We start from the raw sequence: 16735 nt of genomic DNA, 5'->3' as shown, positions 1-16735 counted from the left end.
TTTTGGTCCATATTGACATGATGGCATCACACAGTTGCCGCAGATTTGTCGGCTGCACATCCCAAAGATGCTCCATACAAGGCAGGATGGATCCATGCTTTCATGTTGTTTACGCCAAATTCTGACCCTACCATCCAAATGTCGCAGCAGAAATCGAGACTCATCAGACCAAGCAACGTTTTTCCAATCTTCTACTGTCCAATTTCGATGAGCTTGTACAAATTGTAGCCTCAGTTTCCTGTTCTTAGCTGAAAGGAGTGGTACCCGGTGTGGTCTTCTGCTGCTGTAGCCCATCTGTCTCAAAGTTCGATGCACTGTGCATTCAGAGATGCTCTTAGGCCTACCTTGGTTGTAACGGGTGGCGATTTGAGTCACTGTTGCCTTTCTATCAGCTCGAACCAGTCTGCCCATTCTCCTCTGACCTCTGGCATCAACAAGGCATTTCCGCCCACAGAACTGCCGCTCACTGGATTTTTTTTCTTTTTCGGACCATTCTCTGTAAACCCTAGAGATGGTTGTGCGTGAAAATCCCAGTAGATCAGCAGTTTCTGAAATACTCAGACCAGCCCTTCTGGCACCAACAACCATGCCACGTTCAAAGGCACTCAAATCACCTTTCTTCCCCATACTAATGCTCGGTTTGAACTGCAGGAGATTGTCTTGACCATGTCTACATGCCTAAATGCACTGAGTTGCCGCCATGTGATTGGCTGATTAGAAATTAAGTGTTAACAAGAAGTTGGACAGGTGTACCTAATAAAGTGGCCGGTGAGTGTATATTTAAAGGGAATCTGTCACCCCAAAAATCGTATATGAGCCAAGGTCACCGGCATCAGGGGCTTATCTACAGCATTCTGTAATGCTGAAGATAAGCCCCCGATGTAACCTGAAAGGTAAGAAAAACAGGTTATATTACACTCACCCAGGGGCGGTCCCGATGTGGTCCGGCAATGGGCGTCACGGTCCGGGTCTGGCGCCTCCTATCTTCATAAGATGACGTCCTCTTCTTATCTTCCTGAGCTGCTGCAGGCATACTTTGTCTGCCCTGTTGAGGGCAGAGCAAAGTATTGCAGTGCGCAGGCGCCGGGAAAGGTCAGAGCGGCCCGGCACCTGCGCACTGCAGTACTTTGCTCTGCCCTCAACAGGGCAGACAAAGTACGCCTGCGCTGGAGCCGCGGCAGGAAGACAAAAAGAGGTCGTCATCGTTTGAAGATAGGAGGCGCTGAACCCGGACCGCGACGCCCATCGGACCCGGACCACAGTGGACTGCCCCTGGGTTACTATAATATAATCTGTTTTTCTTACCTTTCAGGTTACATCGGGGGCTTATCTACGGCATTACAGAATGCTGTAGATAAGCCCCTGATGCCGGTGGTCTAAGCTCATATATGATTTTTGGGGTGACAGATTCCCTTTAATCACCTTAAGGGCACACAGTTACCAGTCAGATGAAAGGCCTGGCTTGTGGGGCAAGGGCTGCCACATGGGAAGCTGGTGGTCCCCTCTGTTCTTTCACTTCTCCCCACACAATATGTCATCATGACCTCCTTAAAAAAGCAAATGGCCATGCTGCACAGGAGTTGCCTCCCCTCCTTCCCTCTGGGGTGAACCTAAATCCTCTCCCCTTACCTCTAGCACCTAAAAACTCCAGAACCTAATATAGGTCATAATGCCATAATGAAATAAATAAGGGAGCACTCTGTAGCACCAAAAGTTGGAAACATGAAATGTGAAAATTGAATTGCACTACTGCACTAGAAATATGAAAAATTGAGAAAGTTTAGCGCATAAATTGGCCAATTCATGTGTACCTGGTTGTCACGATAAAGCATTTCTCATTTACCAGGACCTATCAACCTACCTATGTTTGGATGTGACGGTCAGCTTTTTTATATTTGTATTCATTAGCCTTCTGACTGAGCACTCCGCCTTTTAGGTTAAGGCGAGACAGGACCCTACCCCTCCACAGAGAAGTAGATTTTTAGTCAAAGAGAGGACTCACAGGTTCCGATATAGAGGAAGACTTTATTCTAAGTGAGGATGGCATTGATAGGTCCTGGTAAATGAAAATTGCCTTATCATGGCTACCAGGTGAACATGAATTGGCCAATTTATGCGCTAAATTTTCTCAATTTTTCATATTTCTAGTGCAGTAATGCAATTCAATTTTCATATATCATGTTTGCAAGTTTTGGCGCTATAGATTGCTGCCTTATTTATTTTATTGTACATGAGTTGATGACTCTAGGTTAGCACCTGTACACATTTAGTCTATGTTTGGATGTGACGGTCACTTTTTTGATATTTGTATTCATTAGCCTTCTGACTGAGCACTCCGCCTTTTAGCTTCATGCTATTTAATCAAGGCAGGACCCTACCCCTCCACAGAGATGTAGATTTTTAGTCAAAGAGAGGACTCACAGGTTCCCATACAGATGAAGACTTTATTCTAAGTGAGGATGGCAATGATAGGTCCTGGTAAATGAGAAATGCCTTATCATGGCTACCACGTACACATGAATTGGCCAATTTATGCGCTAAACTTTCTCAATTTTTCATATTTCTAGTGCAGTAATGTAATTCAATTTTCATATATCATGTTTGCAAGTTTTGGCGCTATAGATTGCTGCCTTATTTATTTTATTGTACATGAGTTGGTGACTCTAGGTTAGCACCTTTTCACATTTAGTCTATGTTTGGATGTGATGGTCAGCTTTTTGATATTTGTAGAATGCCATAATGGACGGTTTTGGTGCCATCAGATCTGGCCTACGCATTGAGACCAAGCACATATTTGGTACCTGGCTCCTACTAGCCACTCTATGTATCTGATAACAGCAGGAGGACAAAAAGTAAACTGATTATATCTAAAAGATATCATATCATTTAATTATATCATAGAAAAGGTAAAATGTCACAACAATATATAGAACACCAAAAAACAATGCAGATTGTTATGAACCCCACCCACACCTATCCCCACCCCACATATACACTTCAGTCCCTCCATCCACCCCCCTATTTGTTTCCACTCATCTGTTGGTAAGTGCTGCATTTCTTGCCATGCACTATTGCACCTTAGATGTTAGATAGACGGGTGTAACTTTATTCCCGATCATCTGGTTCATGCATGCTGCTTATGCTCATGCAATCTGCAATGTTTTTTGGTGTTCTATATATTGTTATGACATTTTACCTTTTCTATGATATAATAAAATGATATAGCTTTTAGATATAATCAGTTTGCTCTTTTTGTCCTCCTGCTGTTATCTGATACTGTTTGGAGCTGATTTTTGATTTGGGTTTGCAGACAGATATTCTCTGCCACCCTGGTCTCTAAGTATGTACATGGGATTTTGGTTGCCACTCTATGTATCTCCCCACCACGGGTGCTAGAATGGATTGAGACCCTGGAACACACCTGGCCTGTTCCAGAGATCTCGGAAATGTAACCGGTGTGTGACTAGGATGCACAAGTCCATATTCTCCTTATGATATCCTGTCTTCACAAAGTAGTTAGAACGCATTGTTTGGATACGAGCTTAGCTGGTGGGGGGGGGGGGGAATTTCTTCTTTTAAGCAGAGAAGGCTGGGCCCCCTGCTGAGCTAGGTGTTCTCTTTACAGCTGAACAAATGAATGGGATTTCATACAGCTGAACAAATGAATGGGATTTCATAATCCCATTGTCACAGGGTTATGGCAACAGAGAGGAGCCAGAACACAGCAGTCTCTGATTGTTCCTACTCCTGCGCTGAAAATAATCACTTCACCTTCTTTTTAAATGGTGTTAATTTCTTTTGGCGAACAGGGGTTAATCAGCCATGTTGGGAGATCTGGGAGTGTGAGTTCTTAGCTGAGCTTGGTTAGCCACTCCTCTGACCTTTATAATCTGGGTCCTGACTGAAACACATAATCAGATCTAACTTATGCTGCGTGGCTTGGAGGAGAGGTTTTGATGGTAATATGAGAAGAAGTTGGAGGAGTTATCTGTGACTGTTGTGTGGGTTTGTAAGTGTGATAATTCCCTTTCCTCCTCTTACTTTGATTTTTCCCCATCCTCCACTCCTTGGTGCATTCCTCTGTTATATGTGAGTGAATATTTGTATCCCTGGTATTTTCAGTTGCCCTTGTTCATGTTGCCTTGCTTGCTGGATTGGTGTACTGCAGTGCATGGCAGCTCCCCTCTTCCCTGGGTGGGGGAAGGGAACAGATGGAGGGCTGATTCAGGAGATAAGGCAAGGGTGGAGGCCCGGCCTCTTCACCTTCAGAAGTATCCTAGGGAACAGGGTGAGCTAGGGTGCCCCCTAGTGTTTGGGACAGGGAAGGAGACCCTGGTCACAGGTCAACTGACAGCTGTGGCGTGACACCCATGCTAAATAGGATACAAATGATTGACATGAAATTATATCTCAAAATTCTTCACACCACCATCAGTACATGAATACAGCACCACGGCCACCATAAATACAGAAACATGGCACCAGAACCACCATCAGTACAGAAAAACGACACAAGAACCACTATCAGTTTTGTTGCAAGCTGTATTTTTAGCATGACAAACATAAAAACCATCATACGTATACCTTTATCTATGGTGGGGTCTGCTGGACACCTTATTTGAAACCAAACGGCCCTCATCATAGTTATGTCATATTAGTTTCCATGATCGTTCTTGGTTCTGACATTTAAAATATAGGACATTAGAGATGAATAACGCAATTTGTCCCTGGTATTGTGCAAATGGTCTACAATCAATTAATGATTCTATATCTAACTTTTAAACTGAAAAAGGTAACAATTCTAGTGGAAGTGGTCATTTGACCTTGTTATCTGACCCTTAGGAGGTGGGGTGCATTAAGTGTCCTGTTAGCTTAATCTATGACCCATTCATTGCTTGGGGGGTGGTGGTGTTATTTGCTTCATCTGCCTAGAGCACCAAAATACCTTGTCCTGGCATTGCTGAGCCCCACCATACAAATTGCTATAGAGAGATAATGTCCTTTTAAATTACTGCGTAAGCCATGTGATGTAGGTTGGAACTTTGACATGGCATTGGGCAGAAGCTGTGGGTCAAAGTCCTCTAACTGGCCACTCAGGGTAGGTGCACACTGTCAATAAACGCTGCGGGTTGGATGCTGCATACCACCACAGCACCCAACCCAGAGCATCCAGATGTTACAGCAAAGTGGATGGGATTTCAAAAAATCCCATGTCCACTAAGCTTCCACAGATGCCCGTGGCTTACCTGCGGAGACGGACATACGACATGTCTTTCCAGACCGCAGCATGTCAATTTATCTTGTGGAGACGTCAGTCTCCACAAGATAAATTTTACCTGTCCAATAAATTGGACACGGTGATTCCACATGGTTCAAAGAACACATGCAGAATCACCTGCGATCAATAGCCAGCAGTGCTTTGGATGCAGCGGACATGTGCTATGTCCAAAGCGCTGCTGACTTCTGAACATGTGCACCTACTCTTAGGTATAGGTAAGTGAGCTGCTTACTGAGAAACTTGGTGTTGTGTATAGAAGAAGTGGAGAATGATAGAGCTACCTGAGTGACTAAAGATCTGACATATCACAAGAATGCCAGCATATGATTGCCAGGCTTAAAAAAACAAACAAAAAAACACTGTTACACTGTAATAATATGTTTATGCTACACTACACTATACGCTTTCTGTGGTCAGTGTCACCAGGGGTTGTGTCTAAAAATTGAACCCAGAAAACTGGAGATAAAAAGCCAGCAAATGTAAAGGTTGTTAGAGGGTAAGCTAACTCACAAAACTTAGGGTTGTTGCAATATTAGTACTACAGACTGTTTAAAGAGAACATGTCACCAGAAATAACGCTGTTAACCTGCAGATATGTGGCTAATCTACAGGTTAACAGCGCTATGATGCTGTCCGGCACCTGCACGCAGCCGAAAGAAAATGATCTTTGTTCTCCCCACCAGTATTCGGTATTCAGTCAAAGAGGCAGGGGACGGCTCAGGTTCAGTCACGATCTGTAGCTGCACCCCTATCCCTGACTGACAGCCGGTCGCAATGTAGAGCCAGTGTCAGTCATGGCCGGGGGCTTGGTTACAGAGGTCACTCTGTATACTCAGAGTGTGACTAAACCGGCGTCACCCCTATGACTGAATACTGAATGCTGGCAGGGAGAATAAACATCATTTTCTCCCCGCTGCATGCAGGTGCAGGACAGCATCATAATGCTGATAACCTCCAGATTAACTCCATATCTACAGGTTAATAGCGTTATTTCTGGTGACGGGTTCCCTTTAAGCTCTGTGCCTGATTAGACAACACTGGTTGGGTTTCGTGAAAGTGATATTTTAGCTGATGGCCTAAAATGTGAATCAGGATCTATGCAGTGTATTTTTTTCTACCTTCCCACCATCTTGTATGGTATTCTTTAATTCCAGGACTATTTAAAAGAAGAATGGAAGAGTGTTTTGGAGAAAGAGTATTGCAGCTGTGAGACCTGACCTCTTTTGAACAAGCGTGTATCCATCTGATGGTGCCGAGTTGGACTGTGAGGGAAGGAAGCATTATTTGTAGTTAAAGACGCAGTGGAGGGATGAAGATATCCAGCTAACGATAGAAGAACTGTTCTAGACAAAGGAGTGGTGAGAACAATTGTGGAGTGAAAACAAAGTGCCCGATTAATGAAGAACAGTGTCGTTCATACCGGACTTGATGTCAGACACTCCTGATGCATGAAGAGGTCCACGCCTCTTCATGAATCTGGAGTGTATGATGAGTTGTGTGCACCTCCATACTATGCCAGAAATCTCACTCCAATCAGGTACTGGAGCGAGATTTCTGCTTTATAAAAAATGCCACTGCTCATCATGAGTTAGACGGGCTGTGGCGTCCAGTCTCTGCTGCATCACAACTATGCCCGTTATGATGAAGCTGGGAGAACTCGTGTTAAAACTTTAAAAGTCAGAAAATTTTGGCACAACTACGAGTTGCTCCTAAATTTTACAACTTCTCTATCTTTTATGCTAGAATATTGGTGTGAAAGCTTTGATGAATCGAGCCCACAGACTTTTTTTTTGCGAGAAATAGACTATTGTTTACTATGGATTAATATGCTTTCCAGCATTAACTCCAAGCTTCCAAGTTATAGTGTTGTTCGGTGTGTTTTGCTCTACCTTTTGGGGAGAAGCGGTGGCTTGTGCTGAGTTAAACATTTTATGCTGTGCAAATTGTAGTAAAGTTTTGTGCAATATGCTTATGATATACTGAGTAGCAATCGGAATTACTCTCTGCCCCTAATAATGACAGTTGCCAACCATGTAATAGTGGTGTTTACCAGAATCTATATAATGGATTTTTGGTATATTTAGTTAAATTTGTGAAAATATGTCCATGTAGATCTTCAACTTGTATTTTAGGAGATGGTTTGTATCAAAACCTCTGCTTTGGTCAGACTTTTAGACATAAACATTTTATGTTTTTTTTCTTTTTCTACAAAATATTTTGCTGCAATGTAAAATGACATGTTGGTGTCCATGAATATAAAGTGCTAGGAGGCATTTTCAAAACATGAAAGATTTTCACTTAGAAATCATATGGTGGAAATGAAATTTTGTGCTGAACTTTTAGAACCTCAAAATACATCATTCCTGCATATTGTGCCATATCCTGGCCTTATTTTCGAAGAAATAATCTAAAAATACTATTAGTTATAGGTAAAATAACAGATAACATTTTTAATTTGTAATATAATAGCTCAATTTGCCTTTGTATAGATCTGTTTTTGGTTCTTGTGAAAATCTCTCAGTACAATTTATGATGTTTTATTCTGGTCTTAATATTTGCATGTATTATGAATGTTAATAACAAGAACACATGCGGAGCTTGCCTGATATATTTGTCACCAGATACAAATGAAAAATAGCCTTCTATTTCTTTTACAGGTCTCCAATGACTCTCTCCCCCTTTTGTTCCAAAACACCATGCTCCTCCATCGCTTCAGTCTTCACCTAGGCGAACTCTATTAGCAAACGGTAACTGTAGTTAACCTGAATTGCAAGAACTGCACTGGAAATGTATGACAATAATTATGTTTAATTTTCATAGCTTAACCGTACTATGGAAAACGTACTTACAATGCCTTTGTATTAGATTGGGTGAACTTGTTATGCATTATTCAGGTAATGTGAGCTGTGAAAATGGAAATCTTTTGACCTTACTAAAGTATGCTAAAGTTTAACTCACTTGCAGAAGGAAAAGAAATGTGTCTTTTTTTTATCGTTCAAAACTGAATTTATGCTGGCCAAATGCCCTAGATTTAATAGACCCAAGGCAGAGAACGGGGACTATAATACAGCTGAGCATTCACATACCTGAACAATATGTATTTGCTCTCCGTTGTTCCTGTACTCATATACCTTACAGTTCAGCCGTGTAATAAAGCATCTTTACTGTCTTTAACACTCCGCTTTTAACTGTAATTGAAGTGCCGCATTTATTATTCCCAAGTTATATGAACAAATCTACTTAAGGTCAATCAGATCAGTGTTAAAACATTGTTAATACTTCCATCTAGGGGCTTAAGCCTTTTATTCAGCTTAGTAATTATTCCATATATAAAAATGAACTCGGATATAAATCCCTTGAAAACAAAATTGCAGTAATGAAAAATTACCTTTCATGCCAGTGTTATAACGTTCATAACTTACAAAGTATTCCCATTGTTCTTTTTGCCCTATTTTGTGCAGTGAATGTCCATTTCCTTTTACGTCTTGAATTTACCTTGGAGGAGTCTAACAAATTGAATATTAAAAAAACGGAGCTGAAGCTGAACTAGTTTTACAATAATCTGCAATTCTGAGTAATTTGCTTTCAGTACTTTTGAACTTGCTGATCTGTGGCCTGCCGGTCAGAATGGCTGGAGTTGTTGCTGTCTTTTACATGTGCGACCGGAGCAGGAGTAGCAGGTTCATACTGTTGTCAGATGTGAGCACATCGTTATTCTGGAAACTTTCATCAGGGGTGTAAGGAAACAAAATTAACTAAACTAAACAAAACATCAGGACATTAACCACATATTGTAAGCTTTGAAATAATAGTGGTTAAAAGTTGGTATAATATGTATCACACAGACATTTAGAATGTTTATTCTTATTGCTGGGATGTGTCCCATAGGTCCCAGGAGGAGCCGTACACTTGCAAGCAAACTGAAACAAATTAAAACAATAACTACAAATGATAATAGAACAATACCATATAAATCAGCTTTAAAAATGGAAGGTAGTGGAAATAATAAAAGGTAAAATCTCAAATTTACAGAAAGGAAGCAAAAATGAGAGATTCATTCAGACCTCCAGGGGTCATTGTGCCCAATGTGACAATTCATCTTGCTTCATGCTGAGCCAGAAATTTTGGGGGGATTTCCTCCCCTGATTCCAGGGATAGAATCAATACCCCTAACCATAAGTGATTTCGGGTCATAATTGTGATGGACTTTAAAATATCTCAGGACGGTTTTTAATTCAGAAATGTCAGACACTGTCTTGGCTGCGCCAATGTCCCTCACATGCTCAAGCACCCTTACTCTCTGCTCTCTTGATGTAAGGCCCACTGAGATCTGTGAGCACCCACTAGTAGCATAATAAATTACATTCATGCTACTGCAAAATATATGATGTTTAATTTGAAATTGCCTTCTCACCATCTGCTATGTCCCATGTGGTGCAGCGAAGGAGGTTGGCCTGTTGTACCCATGTATGATACACCTACGACTGTACCCCGTCAGGTCAAACCTTGTCTTAAGGTGTCTAGCCTGCATCTCAAATTTGCATCCAAGAAGCAGATCTGCCTCATCCTTAGGAACTGTCCAACTGGGTCAGCCCTAGTGGTGGCGGAATTGTGAGCAGATGTTGCATGTATCAGGGATTTGACAGATGTTGATTTCCTGTAAACATCAGTCTGCATGAAAGAATTGTCATCAATCTCAAGAACGATGTCCAAAAAGTCAATCCTCCTGGCATTATGCTTGTAAGTTAGGGTGATATTGAATGGATTGATGCTGAATTGATCTATAAATACCTCAAGCTCCCGCACCGTCCCCTGCCACAACAGAAAATCATCTACATATCTAAGCCAGCACAGCACATGGACAAAGGCCACCCCTCCAACCAACTGCTGTACCAGAATAGTAGAACAATAAACAAGTTGATAAGATTAGTTTTTTTATCAATATACAGTCATGGCCAAAAGTATTCACACCCCTGCAATTCTGTCAGATAATACTCAGTTTCTTCCTGAAAATGATTGCAAACACAAATTCTTTGGTATTATTATCTTCATTTAATTTGTCTTAAATGAAAAAACACAAAAGAGAATGAAGCAAAAAGTGAAGTCTGATGTGGGGCCGTCTAAGTCTTTGGTCCAAAAAACTCTAAGCACAGCCAGACATGGAAATTTTCCGTGTTTGGGCTGTGCGTGTTGCAATAACATGCTGAAAGGGGAAACCTTTTGCCACCCACATACTGGTAAGAAGTTTTCTTTGAATGAGAGATATACTTGCTCTTCAAGCTATGTGGTGTACATGATAGTGTGCCCATGTGGGCTTATCTATGTGGGAGAGACGACCATGGAGATAAGGGCCCGCATCAGCAAGCATAAGAGCACAGTGAGGACTGGCCATACAGAGTTACCTGTTCCGAAACATTTTATTGAAAACAGACATTCAGTAAACCAACTTAGGTTCAGGGTGATAGACAGTGTCCCGCCTCTTAGAAGAGGTGGAGATAGGTTACCAATCTTAAGAAAGAAAGAATTACGATGGATTTATACGTTGGGGTCCTTACAACCAAGAGGCTTAAATATAGACTTTAATTTACATACTTGTGTTCCCTAAGTGCGTCATGTGGTCATTTTCGGTATTTGTTTTTAACTTGACACTGTATTATATGGATAATTCTCTGTTTTTGTTTTTTATTTTTTAGATTGAATGGCTTCAGTCGGACGTCACGAGGCGGGGTTACCTGGGAATATTCTTTTGGATGGAGCATCCGTATATTATCTGGCAACCTCCCTGTGTTTCCCTCCTTATGCCCCCCGACTGTCGCTTAATAGTACACTGTTTCTTTAAACTGTATCTGCGTCTTTAGTGTATCACTAGGATGGAGTATCCACATATTTGATATTCTCCCTGGGATTTCTCGTTTTATGTCCCCCGACTGTCGCTTAATTACATACTGCTTCATGTAATTATATCTATGTTCATATTGCATTAAATACATATGTTGGTTTGTCTCAGGATTGCAGGGATTTTTTCCTTCCCTGTGACTTCTTACAGGTTCGGGTGTTTACATGTCGTCTAGGTGACCGGCATGATCCTGTGTCATGTGATGCGGCTGGGGGTGGAGCGGAGTCTGACATCGCCGGAAGGTCCGCACTTCGTTGTGAGTATGTGGACATTTCCGGGTTGCGGTGTGCCTGCGCTCTCACACCGCCGCAGAACGATGACCGGGTCTGAATGCCGGATGTTGCTGCAAATGATAGCTGACAGGTACGGCTTTTCCGATTGGATAATATGGCAGGACGGAATGTCCTGATATTGCTGATAGGCACATTTTGGGGGTGGGCCAGTGAACAGGTCATTGGTTCTACTTGTGCCCCTACTTCATGCGGATTGGCCATTATTTCCATGACGACCGGACGATGCACAGAGCGGATTGCACGGTGGTGTATTTACATTTGCTGTGTTTGTAAAGCTTGATATATTTCCTCAATTGATGACTATTGGAGATATCTATGTTAGGTGATTTTTAATTTAATAATGTCTGATGTCTGTTTTGAACATGGTTTTATTATGTATAATCTGTGGGTGGCGTCCTGATGGTGATTGGTGCCCTGCGTGGTATCCACACTATTTAAGGCCGTCCCTTTTTACTTTGTGTATGCTTGATAAAGACCTGCTCAGGTCGAAACGTCGCTTGCTTTGATGGCACAATAAACTCTTTTGTATATACTTCACCAGGATGGAGCGCTGTGATCCTTTTTTCTGAAGTTTCCTGTAAACATCAGTCTGCATGAAAGAATTGTCATCAATCTCAAGAACGATGTCCAAAAAGTCAATCCTCCTGGCATTATGCTTGTAAGTTAGGGTGATATTGAATGGATTGATGCTGAATTGATCTATAAATACCTCAAGCTCCCGCACCGTCCCCTGCCACAACAGAAAATCATCTATATATCTAAGCCAGCACAGCACATGGACAAAGGCCACCCCTCCAACCAACTGCTGTACCAGAATAGTAGAACAATAAACAAGTTTAGTTTTTTATCAATATACAGTCATGGCCAAAAGTATTCACACCCCTGCAATTCTGTCAGATAATACTCAGTTTCTTCCTGAAAATGATTGCAAACACAAATTCTTTGGTATTATTATCTTCATTTAATGTGTCTTAAATGAAAAAACACAAAAGAGAATGAAGCAAAAAGCAAAACATTGATCATTTCACACAAAACTCCAAAAATGGGTCAGACAAAAGTATTGGCACCCTCAGTCTAATACTTGGTTGCACAACCTTTAGCCAAAATAACTGCGACCAACCGCTTCCGGTAACCATCAATGAGTTTCTTACAATGCTCTGCTGGAATTTTAGACCATTCTTCTTTGGCAAACTGCTCCAGGTCCCTGATATTTGAAGGGTGCCTTCTCCAAACTGTCATTTTTAGATCTCTCCACAGGTGTTCTATGGTATTCAGGTCTGGACTCATTGCTGGCCACCTTACAAGTCTCCAGTGCTTTCTCTCAAACCATTTTCTAGTGCTTTTTAAAGTGTGTTTTGGGTCATTGTCCTGCTGGAAGACCCATGACCTCTGAGGGAGACCCAGCTTTCTCACACTGAGCCCTACATTATGCTGCAAAATTTGTTGGTAGTCTTCAGACTTCATAATGCCATGCACACGGTCAAGCAGTCCAGTGCCAGAGGCAGCAAAGCAACCCCAAAACATCAGGGAACCTCCGCCATGTTTGACTGTAGGGACTGTATTCTTTTCTTTGAATGCCTCTTTTTTTCTCCTGTAAACTCTATGTTGATGCCTTTGCCCAAAAAGCTCTACTTTTGTCTCATCTGACCAGAGAACATTCTTCCAAAATGTTTTAGGCTTTTTCAGGTAAGTTTTGGCAAACTCCAGCCTGGCTTTTTTATGTCTCGGGGTAAGAAGTGGGGTCTTCCTGGGTCTCCTACCATACAGTCCCTTTTCATTCAGATGCCGACGTATAGTAAGGGTTGACACTGTTGTACCCTCAGACTGCAGGGCAGCTTGAACTTGTTTGGATGTTAGTCGAGCTTCTTTATCCAACATCCGCACAATCTTGCGTTGAAATCTCTTGTCAATTTTTCTTTTCCGTCCACATCTAGGGAGGTTAGCCACGGTGCCATGGGCTTTAAACTTCTTGATGACACTGCGCACGGTAGACACAGGAACATTCAGGTCTTTGGAGATGGACTTGTAGCCTTGAGATTGCTCATGCTTCCTCACAATTTGGTTTCTCAAGTCCTCAGACAGTTAATTGGTTCTTCTTTCTCCATGCTCAATGTGGTACACACAAGGACACAGGACAGAGGTTAAGTCAACTGTAATCCATGTCAACTGGCTGCAAGTGTGATTTAGTTATTGCCAACACCTGTTAGGTGCCCCAGGTAAGTTACAGGTGCTGTTAATTACACAAATTAGAGAAGCATCACATGATTTTTCGAACAGTGCCAATACTTTTGTCCACCCCCTTTTTTATGTTTGGTGTGGAATTATATCCAATTTGGCTTGAGAACAATTCTTTTTGTGTTTTTTCATTTAAGACAAATTAAATGAAGATAATAATACCAAAGAATTTGTGTTTGCAATCATTTTCAGGAAGAAACTGAGTATTATCTGACAGAATTGCAGGGGTGTGAATACTTTTGGCCATGACTGTATAATCATGAATAGGCACGATAAAATAAAAACACTTCTACTCACCTCCTGCGCTGGAGTCGTTCTAGCAGTATCAACACTCGCATTCCCTGGGATTACGCGCAGAGGAGGCAATGACGCCCGAGCTGATTGTGCGCAGCACTCACATGTCATGACACCTCACAACAGCCCCCAAAATGCGAGTGCCAACACTGCTGGAACAGGAGGTGAGTATAGGCATTTTTATTTTATTTGGGTCAAACATGAAGAGCGAGAAGGGGCTGTTGAAGTAGTGGACAACCCTTTTAATGTGTCATACGGGTATGAATTGCTTTTATCTCACTTTTTTTGTTCATTAATTTGTTCACATTTATTTGAGCTTCTTAATATGTGTTATTAGTTATTTACTTATATTTTCATTTATACTTTCTTTACTCCTGGGGCTTATGTTACCATGTAACATCAAATCTGTTTTCACTACAGTTCTCATACACTACTAAACATGATAAGATAACAGCACATTCGATTATTGTTATTCATGTGACTATGGATAGTTACAGGTCCCTATTGGACTTGCAAAATCACTGTTCTCGAAGAAGTAAATGAGATACAAAAGAAATTGAAATATTTTTTTTCCTTCTTTTTCATAATTTGATCAATACAAACAAGAAGTGAAATTCTCATCTCTGGGAAGACAGTTGATAAGTATGACATGTTTTGTTTTTTTTACATTCCCATACACACTTTCGGTTCTTACCTGTTATACCACCACATTTTTTTTAAAGTAGACCAACGTCTGCTTTAAAATAAGGAATAAAACTTATTTTACTTGTGGAATTTAAAAAAAGACCCTGGAGTGGTGCCATCATAAGAATGTAGTCAATAATTGAGGTTTCTTATCAAAGTTACGGTCTGGAAAACAAAAGCTGAAAATATAGCTTTCCTGTGAAGTGTGGGCCACTTTGAAGATCCATGCGAGTGCTCAAAGTGTTATCCCTGTGGATGACTCCAAATTCCTGGATGCCACCGTCCTTGCCCTTTAGGATATGTTCACACATACAATTCTGCTGCCGACCTATAATGTTATATACACATATTCAAAGTCTTTTAACAACACTGCACAGTTTGCGTGCGTCTGCTGGGTACTTTCCTTGATCTTTGTCAACTTCAATAGAAACCATGTCTGCATCATAGAGTCGCTCTGCACGATTTTTTATTTTCTCATTATGAGACCTCCGCTGCAGAAATGCTACCGTGAAATCCTCAGTGGAAACATTCATGTGAAATTTGCTGTGGAAATGCTATAGCTAACTACACAGCAATATTTACCGCTGTGGACACTGATGTGAAATCAGTGAGGCCAATATTTCTTGACACCCGCAGGAAAAATTGACAAGCTACAGATCCCGGCTCCAAAATACTCATCAATATACCCTTCAGATATTGTTTTTGCAGAGTGTGTAACAGGCGGCCATAGTAAAGAAGCTGCTGCTAATATGATTTGAAAGGATATTTTAGTTGGCAGAAGCTAAGTATAATTTCGTGGGTGGACTGAGCAATCCTTCTCCCGTAAAGTGGTGTTTTAACTTTTTTCTGGAAAGTCACTTTAAATTACAGCCCGGTTGTCTTAAAGGGAATCTGTTATCGGGGTTTTGCCACCTAGTGTGAGAGCCGCATAATGTAGAGACAGGGATCCTGATTCCAGCAATGTGTCACTTACTGGGCTGCTTGCTGTAGTTTTGAAACAAATTACAATTTCATCTGCAGGAGATTATCATGAGAGGATCTTTAAACCTGCTGCCATGTAGTCCTCCATCTACATGAGCTCTGTATAGCCCCGCGCCCACCACTTATTGGCAGCTTTCTGTTTACACTGTACAAGAGCGGATAGCTACCAATCAGTGTTGTGGGCGGGGTTATACAGAGCTCAGCATTCAGAGATCTGCTAGTTCTGCAGCAGAAAAATTGATTTTATCAAGATGACAGCAAGCAGCCCAGTAAGTGACACATCACTGAAATCAGGGTTTTTTTTTCTCTCAGATGGGGCAGCAAAAACCTGGTGACAGGTCCCCTTTAACTGGGCTTATACTTTGAGGATAAACCTCTTTTATTCATTATTTCGTCAACAATTAACTGTTTACTACAGGTCCAGTTGCACAAACTATAGTACATCCATGTGTAGGAAATTTTACATGCAGGTTTCAAAAGTGACACCATCGGAATACAGCCTTACACAGCACCTATTCCACTTTGTCACAAGGATTATGAGCAGAGGACCGTCCTCTCTGATGTCAGTTTAGCACTAACCTATAGAAGTAAATAGAGAATTGCATGCTCTTATATAAAACAGGATCTTATGTTTCCCATCCATTTAGCTTTCCTGCAAATTTCTGCCCAGTACATAATTAGAATCGGTAACTATGTGCCAGCAGAACAAAAGGCTCAACAGATTGTTTTGACACCAAGAAAAAAGACAGAACATTTTGTACGGTCATAACATCTGTTTAATATTTGCACAAAAATGAAGATACATGTTCAGTGCACTTATTAATTATGTTGATAGAAATTCAAATTAGAGAAAACAGATGTTGTAATCTCTTTCCCAGGATTAAACTCCAGGAGTTGGGCAACTATCTAGCTGTGGGGCATACTAAGCATGGTGATTGGAATAGATGAGTGGATGAATGAGATGATATTGCAAGGGCACCAATACCTCTATCAATCCCACCCGACTTAGTAGTCAGATTCATGTTCTAACTGGCATAATGTAGTGAATATACAGCTGATGGTAAAATAAGTGAA

The 16735-nt window shown here is 41.3% G+C and overlaps 1 long non-coding RNA gene across 1 annotated transcript; it reads left to right on the top strand.

The window, feature by feature from the left end:
* Positions 1 to 6438: 6438 nt before the first annotated feature.
* On the top strand, positions 6439 to 11958 carry LOC143818414 (uncharacterized). The gene is made up of 3 exons (XR_013224525.1): positions 6439 to 6636; positions 7936 to 8025; positions 10972 to 11958. It is a non-coding gene; the product is annotated as an uncharacterized LOC143818414 (long non-coding RNA).
* Positions 11959 to 16735: the final 4777 nt, after the last annotated feature.

This window comes from Ranitomeya variabilis, chromosome 3 (genome assembly GCF_051348905.1).
Source record: "Ranitomeya variabilis isolate aRanVar5 chromosome 3, aRanVar5.hap1, whole genome shotgun sequence".
Lineage (NCBI taxonomy): Eukaryota > Metazoa > Chordata > Amphibia > Anura > Dendrobatidae > Ranitomeya > Ranitomeya variabilis.
This window is presented reverse-complemented; position numbering and strand designations above follow the sequence as displayed.